Source organism: Cynocephalus volans, chromosome 5 (genome assembly GCF_027409185.1).
Source record: "Cynocephalus volans isolate mCynVol1 chromosome 5, mCynVol1.pri, whole genome shotgun sequence".
In the NCBI taxonomy this organism is placed as follows: Eukaryota; Metazoa; Chordata; class Mammalia; order Dermoptera; family Cynocephalidae; genus Cynocephalus; species Cynocephalus volans.
The window spans coordinates 44,381,487-44,401,869 of NC_084464.1; positions in this window are offsets into that span (position 1 = coordinate 44,381,487).

Here is a 20,383-nt window from a genome sequence, read left to right on the forward strand (position 1 = left end):
AAGAAAAAGTTTCTGAGAGAGAATTAAGCCTGTGGAAAAATAGAGAAAGGATGTTTTCTCCTTAAACAGGTTTATGGTATGAACTGAGTATAGGCCAATTCTTCCTTTAGGACTCCAGCTATCCTTTTTACAGTATGTTTATAAATTAACTCATTAGAATCCAGATAAAATGACAGCATGGGGGAAACAATATTATTGGAGACCATCTCCTACAGTTGCTCAAAAAGTGTATACTCGCTCTACTGTTTGTCCCAAGCATAATCCTGGAAAACTACTCCATGGATCACAGGGTCATTTCCCCTTACCACTGGGACTCTTTGAGATAGGCAGTTGAACTTTGTCCAGCTACTTCCATCTCAAGGATACAAGTATGTTTTGGTTTTAACCTGCATGCTTTCTCATTGGGCTAAAGCATTCCATGCTGCAGAGCCCTGGCCCAAACAGTAAGTTTCTATTAGAAAAAATTATCCTATCATGGGAAATTCCCTCTGAGCTCCACAGTGATCAAGGGACACATTTCATTTGCCAAATAATTTGGTCCATTTGCAACATATTGAAAGGACAAGTCGACACCAGTTGACGATCCACTGGAGAGAGCTCGTTTATTAGGCGGCACACACACATATATATAGGGCTTTTAGGGAAGGCTGATTGGCTTAAAATACAATCCCTACTTAGCATACGGCATGGGGCTTGGGGTGAGCTGATTGGTGTGCGATTCGCGCCGGCGGGAAGGAGAATACGGAAGAGAAGGGCAACCAGCGCCATGATGGGGTGCGGCCGAGAAGGGCTTATGTGATCAGGGTGTGATCCCTTGGGGCATTTGGGTTCTTACGTTCCTCGGTGTGATCCCTTGGGGCATTTGGGTTCTTACATTCCTCGGTGTGATCCCTTGGGGCATTTGGGTTCTTACATTCCTCCCTTTTTCTTGTTTTAGGAAAGGGGACGTTGAAGTCATCGAGCTACTTCCTGCTGAACTGGGGCGTTGTGGGGGGGCAAAGGGAGGAAGGTACATAAATACCCATTATGAAACCCCAAAGGAGGGTGGAGAAACAAGTAATTCCAAAAGGGAAAAAGTCCATAAACGTTCCTTGAAGCCACAAGTCGAATATGCATCGGTTCCATTGTTCGTAGTTGGAGACTGGAGGGAGCAGCCAGGCGTCGGTGGCAAGGGCGTGTAGGAATGTGTTTCCTCTGTAAGGTGGTGTCTCTTCAGCATCAGCTGAGGCACTCACAAGATGAGGCGGGCGGTTCATCGGTACCTAGAAGCTGGTAGTTTCTAAGCAAAAGCTGGTTAAAGGCCTGATTAGAGATTTTTCCCACTTGGGTTTGAAGAAACCTAATGATGCAGGGCAAGAAAAGGCAGGTTATGAGGATAATGATTAGAGGTCCCAAAATGGGCCAAATCCAAGTTAGGATAGGGTTTAAGATAAAAGAAGAAAAGGGGTTAGAACTGGATGTGGTTCATAGGCTGGAAGCTAAGTTGGTGAGTTTGATGATGTTTGTTTCTACTAGACCGGATTCATTGATATAATAACAGCATTCTTCCCCAAGGAAGATGCAAGTACCTCCTTTTTCTGCGGTGAGGAGGTCTAGTGCTCTATGGTTTTGGAGGGTGACCTGAGCTAAAGAGGTAATTTGTCTCTGTAGAGAGGAAAGAGATTCGGCAGTGGAGGTCAGAGCCCCTTCAAGTTTAGCATTTATGTCTTCGACTGCCCATAAACTGTGTCCTAAGTCTCCTCCCGACAGGCCGGCTCTGACCGCTGATGTTGTTAGGGAAATACCAACCATGATCGGGAGGAAGGAGGCCCTTTTTTGCCTTGAGGGGGGATGAAGAAGATGGAACAGTTCTGAACTGGTGTACAGAGTGAGTTGAGGGATGATGGTGACAAGAAGGCATGGGGCAGTAAGATTAGTCAGGATGGAGGTAGAGAGGGTTCCATTGCACCAGAAGAAAGAGCCTGGTGGGGCGACGGTGTGGTTATAAATGGTTGAGGAAGGGAAGCGTTTAAGGGGACGGCCGCCAGGAGCGGTCGCATGAGAGAAAACAATTTCCGGGAGAGAGAGAGAAAGATGAGTGTTTCAGAAATGATCTGTTGCCAGGTGTAAATGGGTGACCCTGGGGAGCTAGCAGAGGGGCCTGAAAGCTCCCTGGGTGAAATGAAAAGAACAGGAGAAGACCAAGAAGGTTCATGTTTCCGGAATTGGGGGTAAGGCTGAGGTCCAGGATAGGCAGAGTTTGAAAGGGTCGGTAGGATGAGGGATACTTTTTTTTTTTTAATTTTTATTTTGCAGCTATACATTTTGGCTGATTATTGCTCCCCATCACCAAAACCTCCCTCCCTTCTCCCTCCCCCCTCCCCCCCAACAATGTCCTTTCTGTTTGCTTGTCGTATCAACTTCAAGTAATTGTGGTTGTTATATCTTCTATCCCCCCCCCCCCGGTTTTGTGTGTGTGTGTGTGTGTGTGTGTGTGTGTGAATTTATATATTAATTTTTAGCTCCCACCAATAAGTGAGAACATGTGGTATTTCTCTTTGTGCCTGACTTGTTTCACTTAATATAATTCTCTCGAGGTCCATCCATGTTGTTGCAAATGGCAGTATTTCATTCGTTTTTATAGCTGAGTAGTATTCCATTGTGTAGATGTACCACATTTTCCGTATTGAGGGATACACTTAAAAGAATGGTGTGTTAAGTTCTTTTGCAGCTTGTTATTGGAGTTCTTGGTGGCCGAGGGCGGATCCTGAGTGTAAGGCTTTAGCCTGGAAATATGAATCCATGGAGTAACATGATTACCTGACAGGGCAAGTTTAGCAGCAGTTGGAGTGCAAAGGATGACAGGACATGGGCCTTCCCACTTAGGGGTTAGGGGGGTTTTGGGTTCTGGGGAAGTGTAGAATACTAATTGGCCTGGGCTGAGTGAAAGGTTATTTTTGGAAAGTGACGGATCTGGAAGTAGCCAGTCCTGGTACTTCCATAGCTCGGTGCGAAGGTGGGAGAGCAAGGGTAAGGCCATGGTGGGTGTTATGGGTCCTTCAGTTGCTGTGATCCCCGGGGGTAGGAGGGGCCTACCATACATGACTTCAAAAGGGGAAAGATTGGAGGGCTTTTTTGGGAGAGCTCTGGTCTTGAGTAGAGCAAGAGGTAGAAGACGGACCCAATGAAGGTGTAATTCCAGAGACAATTTAGTTAGTATGGTTCTCTCTACCTTTCCAGATGCCTGAGGTCGGTAAGGGCAATGTAGGTGCCAGGGGAGAGAGAGTGACTGGGAGAGTTTTTGTATTATCTGGGCCATTGTCAGATTGAATGGAAGTGGGCATCCCAAATCGTGGGATGATTTGGGAAAGGAGAGTCTGGGCTATGGTGGAGGCCTTTTTATTGGATGTTGGGAATGCCTCTACCCATCCTGAAAAGGTATCAACAAACACCAAGAGGTATTTGAGGCGCCGGACAGAAGTCATGTGCATCCAGTCGGCCGCGGGTGTGAGACCTCTGGCCTGGTGGGAGGGGTATGGCCCAGGTTTGAGAGGGGTGTTAGGATTGCTACGCTGGCAGATTGTGCATGAGGAGGAAATTTTTTGCAAGAGGGCTTTGTCAGATGGGGTGATTGAGAAGAAGGCTTGTAAAAACCGGGATAAAGCTTGGGGGCTAGAGTGAAACAGGTCATGGAGCAAGCGAAAGAGAGAGGACTTATCATCATTAGGCGGTTGAGGCTGAGAGGGTGTCTGTGAACCTTGGGAGCCGTATGGAAGAATAGGAAGTTGGTTTTGTGTCTGTGGGTGCATTGCTGCAGTGCGTGCGGCGAGGTCAGCCTTACAATTCCCGCGAGTGATTGGGGAATCGTCCCTCTGGTGGGCTCTGCAATGAATGACTCCTAATTCACAAGGTAAATGGGATGCCTCAATTAATGTGGAGATTAATGCTGAGCTGGTGATTGTGTTACCCTTGGTGTTAAGCAGACCGCGTTCTTTATATGGCGGCATGAGAGAGAAGTATATAAAAGACATATTTGGAGACAGTGTATAAGTTAAGAGTTCTTCCTTCAGCTAGAACGCAGGCTCGCGTGGTGGCGATAAGTTCGGCCTGCTGGTTGGTAGTACCCTTGGGTAAAGGTTGGGCCTCTATAACCGATAGGGCAGGATTTTCCAGAAACGAGGATAGGAGGGTTAGGATTCTGGAAGGTGGGAGGGATTGGAGAGCCTTATAGGTAAGGAGGTCTTTGAGGTGATGTGGTGAGAGAATGGTGAGAGGTGCCCCAAATGTTAATTTGGATGCCTCCTTATGCAGTAACTGCCCCGCTGCCAGGGCTCTTAAACAGGGTGCCCAGCCTCGTACAGTGGGGTCCAACTGTTTTGATAGGTACAAGGGGGTGAATGGGAATGACAGCCTGAATGATGGGGCTTAACCCGAGGAGGGCTGTTGTGGTTAATGGATACTGAGCCTGACAAATATATTTGGAGGGGTCTTTTAGTTTTATGTTTACAGGGGAACACTGGGCCAGAGCGGGGCTGGCAGTGTCCCAAACTGTGGGGTTAAAAGGGTGCATTAGCATGGGTAAGGACTTCTTTGGAGGGGTGGAATTAGTAGGATCTTGGGCTTGAACTAGCGCTAGGAGGTAGGAAACGGGGGAAGAGGAAGAGGACAGGGGCAAAGTAATGGAGACTTGAAGCCGTGATAGGATGTCCCGACCCAACAAGGGGATGGGGCATTGTGGCATGACTAGAAAGGAATGGGAGAAAACGGATTGAGTGCCTTGAAGGCAGCAGGTTAAAAGAGGGGTTTTTTGGGGAAAGATTTGTTTACCTCCTACCCCGACTATAGGAGAGCTGCTGGAGGTGGTGGGGCCTTTATATTCCCTTAAGACCGAAAAGGTGGCTCCAGTGTCCAGGAGGAAAGATACTGGGTGGCCGTCCACAACCATGGATACCCTGGGCTCTTGCTTTGTTATAGAGATGGTCGGGAAGGGCCCAAGGCTCCTTCAGTCCTCCTCAGTGAGGCCCACCATAGGTGGTGTCCACGGTTCGGGGGACTGTGGGGCAGTTGGTCCCTCACCCCTTCGGGCAAGGGGGCAATCAGATCCCCAATGTCCCTTCTTTTTGCATTTTGGACAAGGAGTGGTAGGTGGCCTGGGGGTGGGGCAAGCCTATGCCCAATGCCCTTCCTTTCCACATTTAAAGCAGGCTCCAGGTGGAGGCTTAGAGGTGGAGGCTGTGGGAGGGAGCCCAGGGGGTTTGATAAGCCGGGCCAACATCTGGAAGTTGGTGTGGTCGGCCTTTTGTTTTCGGCGTTCTTTTTCCTCCTCCCGATTATGAAAAACCTTGAAGGCCACTGACAAGATTTCAGTCTGAGGGGTTGCAGGACCCTGCTCTAATTTTTTAAGTTTAGTTTTAATGTCGGGATAGGATTGGGCCAGGCAATAGGTCATAAGGACATGCCGACCGTCTTCTGAGTTGGGGTCTAAGTTAGTGTATTGTTGAAAGGCCTGAGTTAATCTATTGAGGAACTCAGAGGGAGTTTCCTCCTTTTTTTGGAAAATTACTTGAACGTTTTGGAAATTGACGACCTTGCGAGCCGATTTTTTGAGGCCAATTATTAAGCAAGAGGCAAAACGGTCTCGAGCCTGGATTCCCTGGGCTGTGTTATAATCCCAATTAGGTTCCTGTTCTGGGACTGCTTGGGGGCCTGGTGGGTGATCTGGATTGGTACGATGGGTGTCAGTGGCATGGGTTTGGGCTGTATCCCAGACCTTGCGGCGTTCCTGGGGGAGGAGGGTATTGCTAGGAGCATGAAGATGTCATGATGTGTGAGGCTGTGGGCCTGCAGGATCCATTGGAATTCTTTAATGTAGGTGGTAGGGTCGGTAGAGAAAGAGCCTAGTCTTTTTTCTAATTCTGTAAGGTCAGCTAGGGAAAAGGGAACATGGACCCTAACTACTCCTTCAGCCCCAACTACCTTGCGTAGTGGGGCGATTGTTAAAGGGGTGGGGGGAGGTCCTCTGGAACGGGTGAAAGGGGGGCTTAGTGGGTCTGGAGTAGGTGAGGGTAAAGACAGGGGAGTGGATGGTGCAGGAGGTGCAGAAGGTGACGCGGATGACAGGGGAGGAGGAGCAGACGCCGGAGGCACTGGGGGAGGAGGAGGTCAGTAGGGTGGGGGTTCATCAGCAGGGTCGAAGGTGGAAGAATCGAGGGGTGACTGTGAAGAGGGTTTACAGGCTAAAAGGACTTGAGAGGAAGCACAGGAGGAGCAGAGGGCGGGGTTCTGAGCCAAGAGGCGAAAAGCCTCGATGTAGGGGATCTCCTTCCATTTTTTTAGGTGCTGGCAGTAGTTAAAGAGGTCTCGTAGAATGTTAGGATCTAGTGTGCCCTCAGGGGGCCATGTGTTTTGATTATCTAAAGGATAATAAGGCCAATCTTGTGTACAGAATTTGGTGAGGAGTTTGGGCTCAATATCCGGCCTGAGGGAAAGGTTGGTGAGGTTTTTCAGAAGGCATTGAAGTGGAGAGTCCCCTAGGGAGGAGGAGGAAGCGCCCATTCTGGTCTCTTAATGGGAATTTAGACAGAAATCGGACAGAGATTTAGTGATAGGACAGATCCTTCGCCGGGCTGGGAAAGGCGGGATCCTAGAGGGCGTCCCCAGTAGGTCACGTCAGTCCCGGCAGGTTCAGGTACGAACCAGGAGGAGAGAAGGGAGGTGTGGGTCGTCACTCAGACCTCCACTTCTCTAGGGCAAAAGCCCGGTGCCTGAAGAAACCTAGCGCCAGGATTTTCTGGTCGGGTCCCGGACCCGGGAAGTGGAGAGAAGAGAGTGGTGGACAGGAGGGTGAAGGAGAGAACAGAATGGGGCTTTTAACCTCCAAAAATGAAAGTAAAAGTTTACCAGGGCTTTGGAACCTGTTATAGTTTGGGAATTTATGGTGGTCGTGATGACTGTGGTGGGGTGGGGTATGGGCATTAGGGGCTACCGGACGATCTAGACTCCCTGTGGTAGCCTGAAAAAGGGCTGGTGCCCTCTAGGAAAGGGGGCTTACCTAATGATGAGCCGGTGGTGAGTGGAAGGAGGCAGTGCCGAAAAGAATGGACGAGGGTGGACCGTCAGTGGTGAGCGGTGGAAGGGAGGCCGGTCCTGGTGGGACGGAGTTCCCAGGGGCGACTTGAAAAGTGCTGCCGCTGCGATTTGAAAAGTGTTACAGCTCGAGGGAGCCTTGAGGGGCGGCTCGGAAAGTGTTGCCGCTCGAGAGAAACTCCGTCCCGGGTTTCAGCACCAAATGAAAGGACAAGTCGACACCAGTTGACGATCCACTGGAGAGAGCTCGTTTATTAGGCGGCACACACACATATATATAGGACTTTTAGGGAAGGCTGATTGGCTTAAAATACAATCCCTACTTAGCATACCGCATGGGGCTTGGGGTGAGCTGATTGGTGTGCGATTCACGCCGGCGGGAAGGAGAATACGGAAGAGAAGGGCAACCAGCGCCATGATGGGGTGTGGCCGAGAAGGACTTATGTGATCAGGGTGTGATCCCTTGGGGCATTTGGGTTCTTACATAAGGTCTTTGTTCTGAAGAAAAAGTGGGGAGTCTGGGGGCAGCAGATGGTCTGAGTCAAATGTCAGGGTCCCATGATGGATTGGGAACTTCAGCATCACAGAGTCTGTGGTCAGTTTCAAGTCCTTGATGTTACCTCAAAGTTGTAGTCCTTATTTCCTAGGGAGAGCTCGAGGATAATAACCTCAGTCAAACATCATAAAAATACCTGACTTGGATTTCTAATTAACGTGGATGCAGTTTTCCCTTGAGTAAGAGAGGGAGCTTACAACCAGCGAGGTTGTCTTGCCTCTCTCTTATCTCTCCTCTTGTTTGCAGCCAATTAGAGAGGAAAGAAAAACAAGAAACTTAGTTTCAGTCCTTAATTGTAGGTGCACAACTTCTGAAGTAAATCAGCATAAGAGGGGGTGATTTCATCTCTGGCACTCTGTCAATTCTTCTGCGAAACTCGAGAAATTGATGATTATCAGTTCCCAAGTTAAGGGCTGACTGAAATGTTCTGCTTGGTCTTAGTTACCCCAAAGATGGTTGTTTTTCTGGCTAAGGTCCCTTTCAATCCCTTTGGGTTTGCTTTTTAACCAAATCTATGCCAAATCAAAACACACCACCTAGTCTAACTCTTCTCTTGTTATTTTTCACCATCTAGTCTACTACTGCCCTTGAAAGCAATCTGTTTCTACAATGGGCGTATCTTTTTTGCCTGAGGGCACAACTTATCACCCTGTTGGATATGTGGACAAATGCCACTATCTAGTTCTTCAGGATTGTCATCATGGGTGTCACCCCTAGAGGTACAGATTGGCTATATTTACAAACCTGGATACTTTAAGGGAGAAAAAGCCAAGGTATATCAGATGTTTCTGACATCACTAGAAATAGTGTATACCAATGGGGTATAAACAATACCTTACAAATTAAAGGACAAGGCATCCCTTTCTCTCAAAATGCTACAGTTTCCTCTGCTATCTCATTCTAACAGCAGATAACACCTCCTGACAAAACTGTAAGACAATCACATGGGTTTCCCCAGATTTGGGATGGTTTTATGTGGCTGGTGCCATCATTTGGACATCTAAGTAACAAAGCCCCTTTATGCTGGGAACAAGCAAACCACACTAAGGACAACAAAACAAACAGTACCTGTAACATTGGGTGGTTGCCCCCTGAGCAATGTAATCACACTTGACAACGTCGGGCCTCTGACTGGTTTGCTACCGATTGGTCCCAACAGCCTGGCATTTATTGGGCCTCCCCAAATGGTACACATTGTTTATGTGGAGCAAACTTGTGGCTGTGGATGGCTCCTGATCAGTTAGGACATTCTACTCTAGGTTTTGCCTGGGCCCAGGTTGTGTCCTGAACCCTTTAGAAGCGCCCCTGCTAATCTACCATTATTAAAAGCCAGGCGGACTCATGCAATCTTCAAATGGTGTGAACACCTTACAGCTTTCTTAGTTCCCTCCCTGGGTATCAAGGATATAATTATGCACATTAAGGCCTTTACCACCTTTACCAGTCAGGCTTTACATGACAGCCAGCAAGGTTTAGCACGGTTAAACAACAAAGTAACTCTAATTCATAAAGCTATAATGCAAAACGGTATGGCTTTAGATATTTTGAATGCCTCACAAAGCGGTACCTGTGTCAAAACTGAATGCTGTTTGTATATACCAGATGAATCAGCCAACCTGACCTGCCTTTTAAAAGATGGGACAGAGCAGATTGATACCAGGGAGAGTCCCTTTCCATCCCTTGGGGAGTTACTCACCAAATGGGTTCGTTCTTAATAATAATAATAATAATCTCAATAATAATTGTTGGTTATTCTGGTTCTCATAGTCATATGCATTTTTCTTATAAGACTGGTGTTGAAGCTAATTATGCTATGTGTTAGTTGATGTTTTGAGTCTTCAACTAAAACTAAAATCATGATAGCTCAATGCCTAGAAATGAACAACTCCTTGCTTCACAGGATTAAAAATATCTGACTACTTTCCCATCCCAACTCCGATGTTGCTCAAAATTCTGATTTACACCTACAGGCCAGGCCAATATCCAGCTCCCCCTCCCCCAACATGGGACATTACTTTCTGGGAATGAGCCTTCTCAGTGACAAGGGACAAAAAAATGTCTATCTGACCTTCTGAGAATGAGCCTTCCTGGTGACAAAGGATGAAAATGTCTACCTGAGTTGATCATCAGTACTTTCAGATGAAAGGTTTTTGATAAAAAGGGGAAAATAATGATAATAAAAGAAACGGCTCTAACCAAGTCAGCTAAATTACAGTGCTTTGGGAAATGTGGGATAGGCCAGCAGTCATGTCCACCTACCTGTCCTGGAAAATATTATCATAAGACCATTTTACTTAGAAGCAGCCATAATGGCTCCAGAAAGCCATAATGATTAGAAGGGCTGTCTGCTACCTCTCCCTTTTACTTTCTCCCCTTTCTTGTGATTATAAAATGCTAATAAGCTCTGCTGGCCCTTTTAGGTACACATTTTCAGGGCTACCTGATCTGTGTGTCTCCTAGGTTGCAATCATCATATTGGTTCAATAAGTCCTTGCTATAAGTATTTGGTCTCGGTTTCTTTTTAGGTTAACTGGGTTTTAATGGAAACTTCATTATGTAGGCATGATTGATTAAATCACTGGCCATAACCTTCAGTCTGGCTGTCCTCCTGGAGGTTGAGGGTGGAACTGAAAATCCCAACTATCTAATCTTGCCTTGGTCTTTCCAGTGACCAGATCCTATCCTGAAGCTACCTTGGGGCTACCAGCCATTAGTCAACTTATTAGCATACAAAAATACAGCACTTTGGAGATTCTAAGGATTTTAGGTATTGTTTGCCAGGAGGATGGATGAAGACCAAATCTATATTTCACAGTATCACACCTACTATAAAGCTATATTAGCATAGTGTAGCATCATGTGCAGACAAATTGGATGAAAGAACAGAATGTAAATTCTAGAAACAGAATGTCTCCCAAATACACTGCTCTGGTCTGTGGTAATATTGCAGAGTAACCAGAAAAAGATTATTTTTTCAATAAATGCTGTTAGGTTGTTTGAATATCCATTTGAGAAAATTTACCATGACACTTATTCAAATCATCAATAAAAATCAGTTTCAGATGAACTGAAAATATTTAGTAGAATTTAACACTGAAGCAAACTGGGCCTTGAATTTCCTTTAAGGGATGGTTTTAGTAACAGTTACAATTTCTTTATCAGATGTAGGACTATACAGATTGTCTATTTTTGAGTCAAATATGATAAATTATGTTGGGTAGATTAAAGAAGGGTGCAAATTATTTGCCACTCTTCTCATGGAGAGATAAATCGCATTTCTCATCCACTTGAATTTGAGCTGGTCTTGTGTTACACCTCTTGCTGTGTAACAGAGACGCAAGAGATTATTCAAAGCAAATATCAGTGCAATGAGAAGCCCAAAGGGACTGCATCAAGACAACTCCTTTTAGGAAGGAGGAGCAAGGTGCAGCCCTGAGCTGGTTTTTGCTTCAGTTTTTATTGTAAAGACAAGGAAGTTACAGAAGAAGAACAAATGGTTAACCATAGTAAAAACATAAAGAAACTGGCTATGTAATAATCTTCATCCAAGCATGCATGGTTCAAAATAGTTTAAACAATATACCATCAAAAGAGTCATAAATCTAAACTATGAGGTGTGCAAGAGAAGCAATAAGATCATTATTAAAGTGCCTGACTTTTTAAGAAACTCAAAGAAACAGCTTAAAGCAAAATGTGGAACGACCCCCACGTACTAACTAATCTAGCAGGACGTCCTGGGAAATCTTAACTCACATATTCTCCCATCATTTAAATTTTGTTGTATTAAGGGTTATTGCCCTCAGAACAATCCCTTTTCTTTTTCAGTTCTCTTGTCCACGTTAAAGGCATTAGTCCTGTGTAAGTTTCCTTCTTACAAAACCTTCCAATGAACTCATTATATTAACAATCAGTGGATACAATCCTTTACCTGACCAGTGATTAGGGTTGATTAGATGGGCTCTTGCCCCCTAACTGTAGGCTCTTGCCTGCTAGCTAAGGACTTTTGTCCCGTACATGCATTACCTAAAAACCTTATCTAATAATCAAATAAGAATCAAGATTTCTAATCCTCTACAGTCCTGTACTCACTTTGACCAGTAGCATGTGGTGGAAATGATGCCTCACGACTCCTAAGGCAAGGTCTAAAAGAGTTTTGCAGCTTTCACTTTTTCCTCTTGGAAAACCCTCAGGTAAGAAGTCTGTCTTCATCTCTGATAGGAACACATAAGCCACATTAGAAGCACTGGAACTGCATGCAGAGTGTCACATGTCTCAGTGTCCCAGTTGAGCTTCCAGAGGACCACAGCCCCAGCTACTGTCTTACTACAACCACAAGAGAGACCACCACTGAGAGCCACCCAGCTGAGCTCAATCAACTCCCAGAACTGTGAGAAATCATTACATGGCTGTAGTTTTAAGCCACTAAATTTTGGGGTGATTTATTACACAGAAATAGATAATGGAATAGTGTGTTTTTCGAGAATTCCATCTAAGATGGCAAATCTACTGACATGAAGTTCTCCATAGCAGCCTCTTAATACCCTTTTAATATCTGTAGGATCTGAAGGAATGTCATCATTTTCATTCCAGACGTTGATAACTTATAATTAAGATTTTTTTCTTTCTTTTCAGTCTTGTAGGTAGTTTATCAAAAAAAAAAAAAAAAAAAAAAGAAAGAAAGAAAATGAAAATCTTTAGGCTCTGCTGATTTTCATTGTCAATTTTATTAATTTCCTTTTATCTTTAATTTTTTTCTTCTTTTTTTGAGTTAAATTCATTTTTCTCTTTTATTAGATTCTCAAATTAAAAGGGTAGATCTCTGTTTTTATAACATAAGTAAAACATACAAATTTCTCTCTAAGGACTGCTTTGGCTGCATATCAAAACTTTTAAAAATCTGTTTTAATCTTGCTTATTTTAAAATACTTTCTAATTTCCCTCTGATTTGTTCTTTGACAAGCCATGGAGTATTTAGAAGTGTACTGTTTTTTCCAAAAAATTTTGTATTTTTATTGTCATCTTATTGAATTGTAATTTGATTAGATTTTGGTCAGAGATATTCTGTTTGATTTCAATCCTGTGAAATTTATTGAGACTCATTTTATAACTCTAGGTTTATGCTCAATTTTGTGTATATTCTTTGTGCAATTAAAAAATATATATATTCTGTAGTTATTGGATACCATCAATTTATAGAGGGTACTCCAAAAAGTTCATAGAAAAATTAAAAGATAATACAAAGCTTTTGATAGAGTTTGGATGTGTTGTCCCAGGCAAAGCTCTTGTGGAAATCTGATCCCCAGTGTGGCAGTGCTGGAAGCTGTTTAAGTCACGGGGTCAGATCCTTCATGAATGGATTAATGCTTTTGCTGGGGGAGGGGGGAGTAATGAGTGAGTTCTTGCTTGATTAGTTCCTAAGAGAGCTGGTTGTTTAAAAGACCCTGGCACCTCACCTCTCTCTCTCTTGCTTCCTCTCACCATGTGATTTGCTTGTACCTGTTGGCTCCCTGCCACTTTCTGCCATGAGTAGAAGCAGCCTGAGGCCTGTGACAGATGCAGCTGTCCCGGAATCATAAGTCAAATAAACCTCTGTTCTTTATAAATTACCCAGTCTCAGGTATTTCTGTTATAGCAAAGCAAATGGACTAATACAGCTTTCTATGAACATTTTGAAGGCCCTTCATATGTCAATTAATTGCTGACAAGGTCAAGATGGTTGTGTGTTAGTCATATATGATTTCCTTACTGATATTTGTTTGCAAGAAACTATAGAGATGTTTTTACGCCTTCGATCTACCTCCCAAGTTCCCACACTATCATTATGAACTCAGCAAAAGTTCTGGAAGGAGAATCACTGGCAGGGAAAAGTAGACATATAGTCATGCTGAAGTAATGCCCTCTTTTCTAAGAGCAGGACCGACGCCACTTAAGATAGCCCCTCCATTGTGTAAAAGTTAGGTGGGAAAGTGGGGGTGGGACAGGAAGAGCTCTGCTAACTGCAAAATTAGCTCATGTACTGTTGGCTTGCTTGCATTGGCTAATACCTCTTGGTGCGGTGATTGGGCGACCGAGTTGCCACGCTTGCAGCTTTAAAAACCGAGAACAGTGCTGCACCTTAAATTGGCTGGTGCGGTCCTGGCTGCTGGAAATAAAAATTTTTTTCTCTTTTTCTATATCAGACTCCAAGGGTGTTTTTTCTCCTGACGCCTATAACAATGCACCACATAAAATTTTGGTCAAGGACCAGCAACTTATATGATGGTGGTCCCACAAGATTATAATGGTATACCATATAGCCTAGATGTGTAGTAGGCTATACCATCTAGGTTTGTGTAAGTATGCTCTATGATGTTCACACAATGATGAAATTGCCTAAGGACACATTTTTCAGAAAGTATCCCTGTCATTAAGTGATGCATAACTGGGTACTATATTGGGGCCTCTATCAGCTTCAATCTATCATGTAGCCCACAGAGCTATTTAAAGCTTTGCTGGTATCTACTTTCCCCATCACACTCTCCTTTTCTGTTCCAGGCCTAATCTTCCATTCATGTTAAGGTTCAGCAGATGACCCAAGAGATGAGATTGGACACTTGTCCCTGCTCACCTAGGCAGAACTTGCCCATCTCTTTGAAGTCTTTAAAAATAAGATTTTCTTATTTATCCATTTAGTTTAGTTTGTACATTTTTGTTGTTGTTCTTAAAGTGACAGTGATGATCCCTATAACTTTCTACATCCCAATGACACTGTGGTTTATGACTTTTTTCCCAATTCATGTTGATAGTCCTACTTCATTCCTTTAAAGCTCTGTATATTATTCCTTCATATGGCTTTACAACAATTTATCCATACTCTACATAAGAATTCCAATTCTTTTTCCTTTTATTACATCTTTTATATGTCATCTTGGACAGGTATGTGAGAATTTATCTAGAGTGTAAACACCTAGGATTGGAAGTACTGGATTATTCAAACTACCCAAAGGGGTATACCAATTTATGCTCATACAATACTCAAATGTCATCTTGCATTATGTCTCTTCACATATTATACAGTTTTTTTGATGTATAGAATTTTTATAACCAAGACAAACTTACAAGTTTTTCTTTTAGAATTTGGAAATTCTTTTATTATTCCAAACCCTGTTGCAATAAACAGACAATTTTATGTCTCCTTGGGCTTATACAAGATTGTTTCTTTAAGATAAATATCTAGAAATGGATTTTTGTTGTTGTCAATAATGTAACATTTGCATTTTGAATTTTAATAGGTACTATCAAGCTGTCACCCATTCAGTATCCTAATAAGAGTTTATGAGAGAAACCATTCCTATAGACTCTTCTAAATCCTTGACTTATAAAACAAACTATTATATTTGCCAATTTGAGGGGAGAAGTATTTCACCACATTCCTATTTGAATTTGCATTTTTCTGATTATTGGTGTGTTTCAGCAGATATTTTGTTTATTGAGTACTTTATTCTCTTCTGTAAATAGTCATATACTTTGCCTAATTTCCTATTGGGTTTTTGTTCATTTGTTTATTGATTTGTTAGCAATTTTAAATATTAAGAAAGTTAGCCAAATGTCTGCCCTGTGTGTTGCAAAGGTTTTCTTGAGCTTCTAATTTTGTTATTTTCTCCATGCAAAAAAATTTTGAATGTTATTCAAATTTATTTTTCCCTTCTGTCTTCTGGATTTTATCTTGCTTATAAAAAGTTCCTTTTTTTTAAAAAAAGAAAAGATTATTTTGCAGTTAGAGAGGAGGAATAATTTCAAGAGATCTATTGTACAACATGATGACTAGAGTTAATAACAATGTATACTTGAAAATTGCTAAGAGGGTAGGTTTTAAGTGTTCTTATCAAAAACAAATAATAGGTGAGACAGAATAAGGCTAGGCCTGTGAACCAAACTGACTCCATTTTCACTGCAGAGGACACTGTTACTTTTCCACTCCTCAGTCATGAGACACCCCAGGGCACATGATTATCCCATGGTGCGCTCTGATAAAATAAACTGAGATAAGAGGGGAACAGATATTCACTGAGTTGCAAAACCCCTCCCCAAGACTTTTTACTGTGATTGTAAAAATTAAGTTACAGATTAACCTTAAGACCCCTTTAGGAATTCCTCCATACACACATAATTCCTCCATACACACTGTAGCAGTCACCTTGAAGTGACTGCTACAGTGACCCTCCTGAGGTGACAATCATGAGCACCACTATCATCTTGGACCTACTGAGCAGGCACGAGGACCAAAGCCTTAACTGAGCAAGCATCCATGATGCAACCAGGAAGAACAGAATGGATCACCTCCAGTGATGTTGGCCTGCACCCCTTAACTCCTTTCTCTATAAAAAACCCTGTACAGCTCCTCTCGGGGGTCTAGCTTTACTGTCGCTACCTCTCTTATGCATAAATCTATCTCCTGTTTTAATAAAGCATTGTTTTTCTGCTGGGTGCATTTTTCATTTCTATGACCCAAGAGCCTAATTTGGTATAAGCCAGGAGGTAAGGGGACTCCGGGTGTCGGGGATGGCCCTGGGAGTTTTTCCACGTGGCACATGTGCTGCTCTAATATCTGCACGAAAATCGGAAAGTCTCAGGCACCAGAGAAGACCCTAGCTGCAAGAGGCAAGTGGCTGCTTGGGACTATTTCGCTCTGCTGGTAAGTCTCTCCCGGAGCCCCTGGCCTAAATTCTGACAAGACAATGTTTTATTCTCTTTTAATCTCCCTTTTTCTTTCCCTTTTCTTCCTCTTTAAACTGACTACCAGACAACCACAGCTTAAACTCCTCTCAACCTGCTGAGAAGCATGTTCCCTCTGGCCGGCAGCAGCTTGCCCTGGTGGGTAACTAGCAGAAGTGCAAAGGCCAGTCCTGCACCATGAAGATCTTGCTTGAGCAGGTTCCCCCTGACAGGGGATTCATGAGAGTGGTGGGGATTCATTCCCATGCTGTGCAGTAACTGGAAGTCCAGAAGCCACTAAAATTTTCTTTACTTTTCTCTGATTTTCTGAACGCTCTTCTGCTGTTTTGTCAGATTGCCTCCACTACTATATAGGTGCACCCTGGGGGGCTCTTGGCTATGTTTTGTTTCTCTGATTTAAATCTAGTTGGTACTTTTCTTTGTGCCAACAACAGTGGGGAGAACCATTTTTATCAATTACTGTGTCAGCGGAATGAGTAAGAGGTTGGCGCCACTGATTAGGACTAGGATAAAGTGGACCCTACTGTTCTACTTTTTTCTTTGTTTGCTTGGTTACATTTAGTTGAGTACCGGTTATCTGAATAAGCCTTCCAATCCTTGCACCAACTTTTGGACTTTTGAGTCATTTGTTTAGTGTGAGAGGGCAAGCCAAGCCTGGTCTGCTGGTAACATAAGTATTGAAGTTTTTTTTTTTTTTAAAAAAAGATTATTTAACAGGTTTATTAAGATACAATTTAGATACCAAAAAACTCGCTTTTTGAACATGTAAAATTCAATGATTTTAGTAGATTTATAGATTTGTGCAGCTATCACCACAATCCAGTTTTAGAACATTTTTATCACCCCCAAAAGTTGCCTGTTTTCAGTTAATTTCCACCCCCACCCCAAGCCCTAGGCACCCACTGATCTGCTTTCTGTGTCTATATAATTGCTTTTTCCAGATATTCCATGTAAATGGAAACATATGACGTATAGTCTTTTGTGTCTGGTTTCTTTGGCTTGGTATAATGTTTTTGAAGTTCATCTATTTTATAGCATGTATCATCATTTTGTTCCTTTTGATTGTTAAATAGTATTCCATTGTATGGATGTAGCACAGTTTGTCTATCCATTCACTAGTTGATGGATATTGGAATTATCATCAGTTATAGCTATTATGACTAATGCTGCTAAATGCACACATCTTTGTGATTATATATGCTTTTATTCCTCTCGAACAGATTTCAAGGAGTGGAATTGCTGGGTTATATAACAAATGTATGTTTAACTTTCTAAGCAATTGCTAAACTGTTTTCTAAAGTAGTTGTAACATTATATCCACCCAGCAGAAACGCATCAGGGTTTAGAAAGGCCTTTTATCCTCAAACATAATTATAATAATGATGCTGGTAGTAACAGAAATATTAACATGTGTTTTACTAATTTTTATACTTTCTTTTTATTGTTTCAGTTTTTACTCATCGGTAATCCATTTTGTTGAAAGGACTGAGTTTGGAATAATACATCTTGTCAACAACTTGAAACTCTCCATTTATCCTATACTAAATTTCAGCTGTTTGGGGTTCTAATTCTGGACTCTGTTTCCACTGGTGTATTTAATCAACAATGAATCAGTACCAAAATGTGTTTATTATGATAGATATAACACTCTGTATTTATTATAATAGATATATCAACTATGTTACATAACTATGTTTGTATATAATATGTTTTAGCATCTTATAGAGCTAGTTATTCCTTATTATGTTTCTTTTCTTCAATAATTTCCCTGGAAAACATATTTTTCTTCATAAAATTATAAATCAGCATAGTAAGTTCTAAAAACAATCCTCTTGCTTATTTTGTTTTATTGTAATTGGGTTAATGGCTCATGTAATGGTGTAATGGTGTTTAATACTCAATATGTTAAAAAAAAAAAAAAAAAACCCCACTCAGAACCTTGAATTGATAATGCCCATCAAGAATCTATAGGCTTTCATGAGGAAATTAATTAAAAATACTAGCAATCTAATAGTACCAGAAACTATCATTTCTCTACCCTAAAATCACTTTCTCCTACCCCATGCACCATTTCTTTCTTTCTGAAAAGATTGTTTTGCTCATTTTCTTCCCATGTGCATCAGGCCTACTCCGCAAAGTTGGAATCGTGGTGTGTCTGAGCCTGCCACTGGAATCCCATGGTCCTCCCCACGTGTGGGGAAGTGGGTCTGTCAGAAACACTTTGGGAAAAGTTTAGTAGCTCCGTATAAAGGCACACAAAAAGAAAGTTTTCTTTTCCTGTCTTTGGAAACTGTTATGAGAGAATATGAAACCTAAAACCTCTGCAGGGGTCCTGCTACCATCTCAGGAAAGCTGACATGCTGTGTATGACAGAGGGAGGAACTATAAAGTTCCAGGGTCATTGGTGATGCTGCTGGTCTGCTAAATTCACCAATCCTGGAGATGCCTTACCTCGGGTCTATCATTTATGTGAGATAACAAGTTAAAAAAAAAAATAAGGCAAATTAGATTCAGATTGAATTTTCTGCAGCGAGAATCAGAAAGTATCTTCACTGAAATATTCATCCCATATATTTAAATTCTACCTTATAATTTTCTACCATGGGTCTCAAATAACATGAGACAAATCACTTCTACATCTCAGGGAACAAAGTTGCAACCCTGGAATCAAATAGATCTTATCCCTACTCTATGTATATTGTGGACATTGTTATCAGCTTATTAAATTCCTATAAGATAATGTGCTTTGCACAAATTGTACATAATTTAAAATATGCATAAAATAAACTTTGAATTTGCTTGAAAATAAATTAGTTATCTGACAGTGGAGAAATTGTATTCAAATGTCTGTTATTTTGAAATAAAGTTCTGAATTGATTATCTACTCTAGATTTGACTTACATTTGATGTCGAATCTTCAAATGGAACACAATAGTAGAATCATCCAACTTCTTAACCAATTTAGTGGCCTTTCTCTGAAACCTGTCCACGTCCTTTATGATAGTATACTGTTTAAGTCTACAGAATTTATAACTATATACTGATTTACAGTTAGAGTTATACACATTTTAGGCAAGGGTCAAAAAAGTTTTCACTTTCTAATTTGTTTCCTATCACATAATTTTCATCAAGTTTGTTTAAAATATTATAGTCTGTTTTCAGTTTCAATACATTGCCTTTCTAAACATTTAATTTTTTTATTGTGCGAAATATTTGAATATTTCCTAAGTTAAAACTGTTAAATAAGACATATTCAGAAAAGTACAGCTTTAAGCTCTGTTCCCTACAACCTATTCCTTCATTTTCCATATAGACAACCATTTCTTTAAAAATCCTATTGTTTTAAAATATAGATAGATACATAAAATAGAATAGGCATATTAAATGAAATGTTGCATACTACACAAACTTTCCTGTACCTTATTCCAAACATGTTTTGGAGATTATTCCATAGCAGGTTACTGAGTCTTTCTCATTTTTTCTTCCAGCTGCAGAGTATTAAATTATTTGGATGTGTATCAGTTTATTCATACATTCCACTTTGTTTCCCAGCATTATTTCTGATTTCTGCTAAGGTAAGATCTACTAGGCATTCTCCTATGTCACACAGAAGTTTGTAACATAATCTGGAGGGCCTCAGAAATGCATATTTTCCTTTAGAGGTGTCGCTTTGTCCTGAAGATCTTGTGATACGACTTAAGGGGAGGAATGCATCCCAAGCCAAAGAGTCAGCATGCTACTCATTTTTATCTGAGAGACAGAAAAAGATTGAGGTACTGAAGCTCATCCTTAATCTGTTTTTGTCTTAGAGAATGCATGGATGTAGGAGTCCACCATGATCAGGGTTCAGCACGGGCTTTCTCCTAGCTCAGCTAAATATGCCTAATCACAGAATGCAGAAAACACAGGAAGCATCAAGGAACAAGGCAAGAAACCTTCCAGATTCACATCTGACCAAAATTCAGGAATATAAATGAAAACCATTGTTGTATGTGATGTAATCTTCTCTCACTCTTTTCTCTCTACTTCTTATTCTTGAAACTATAC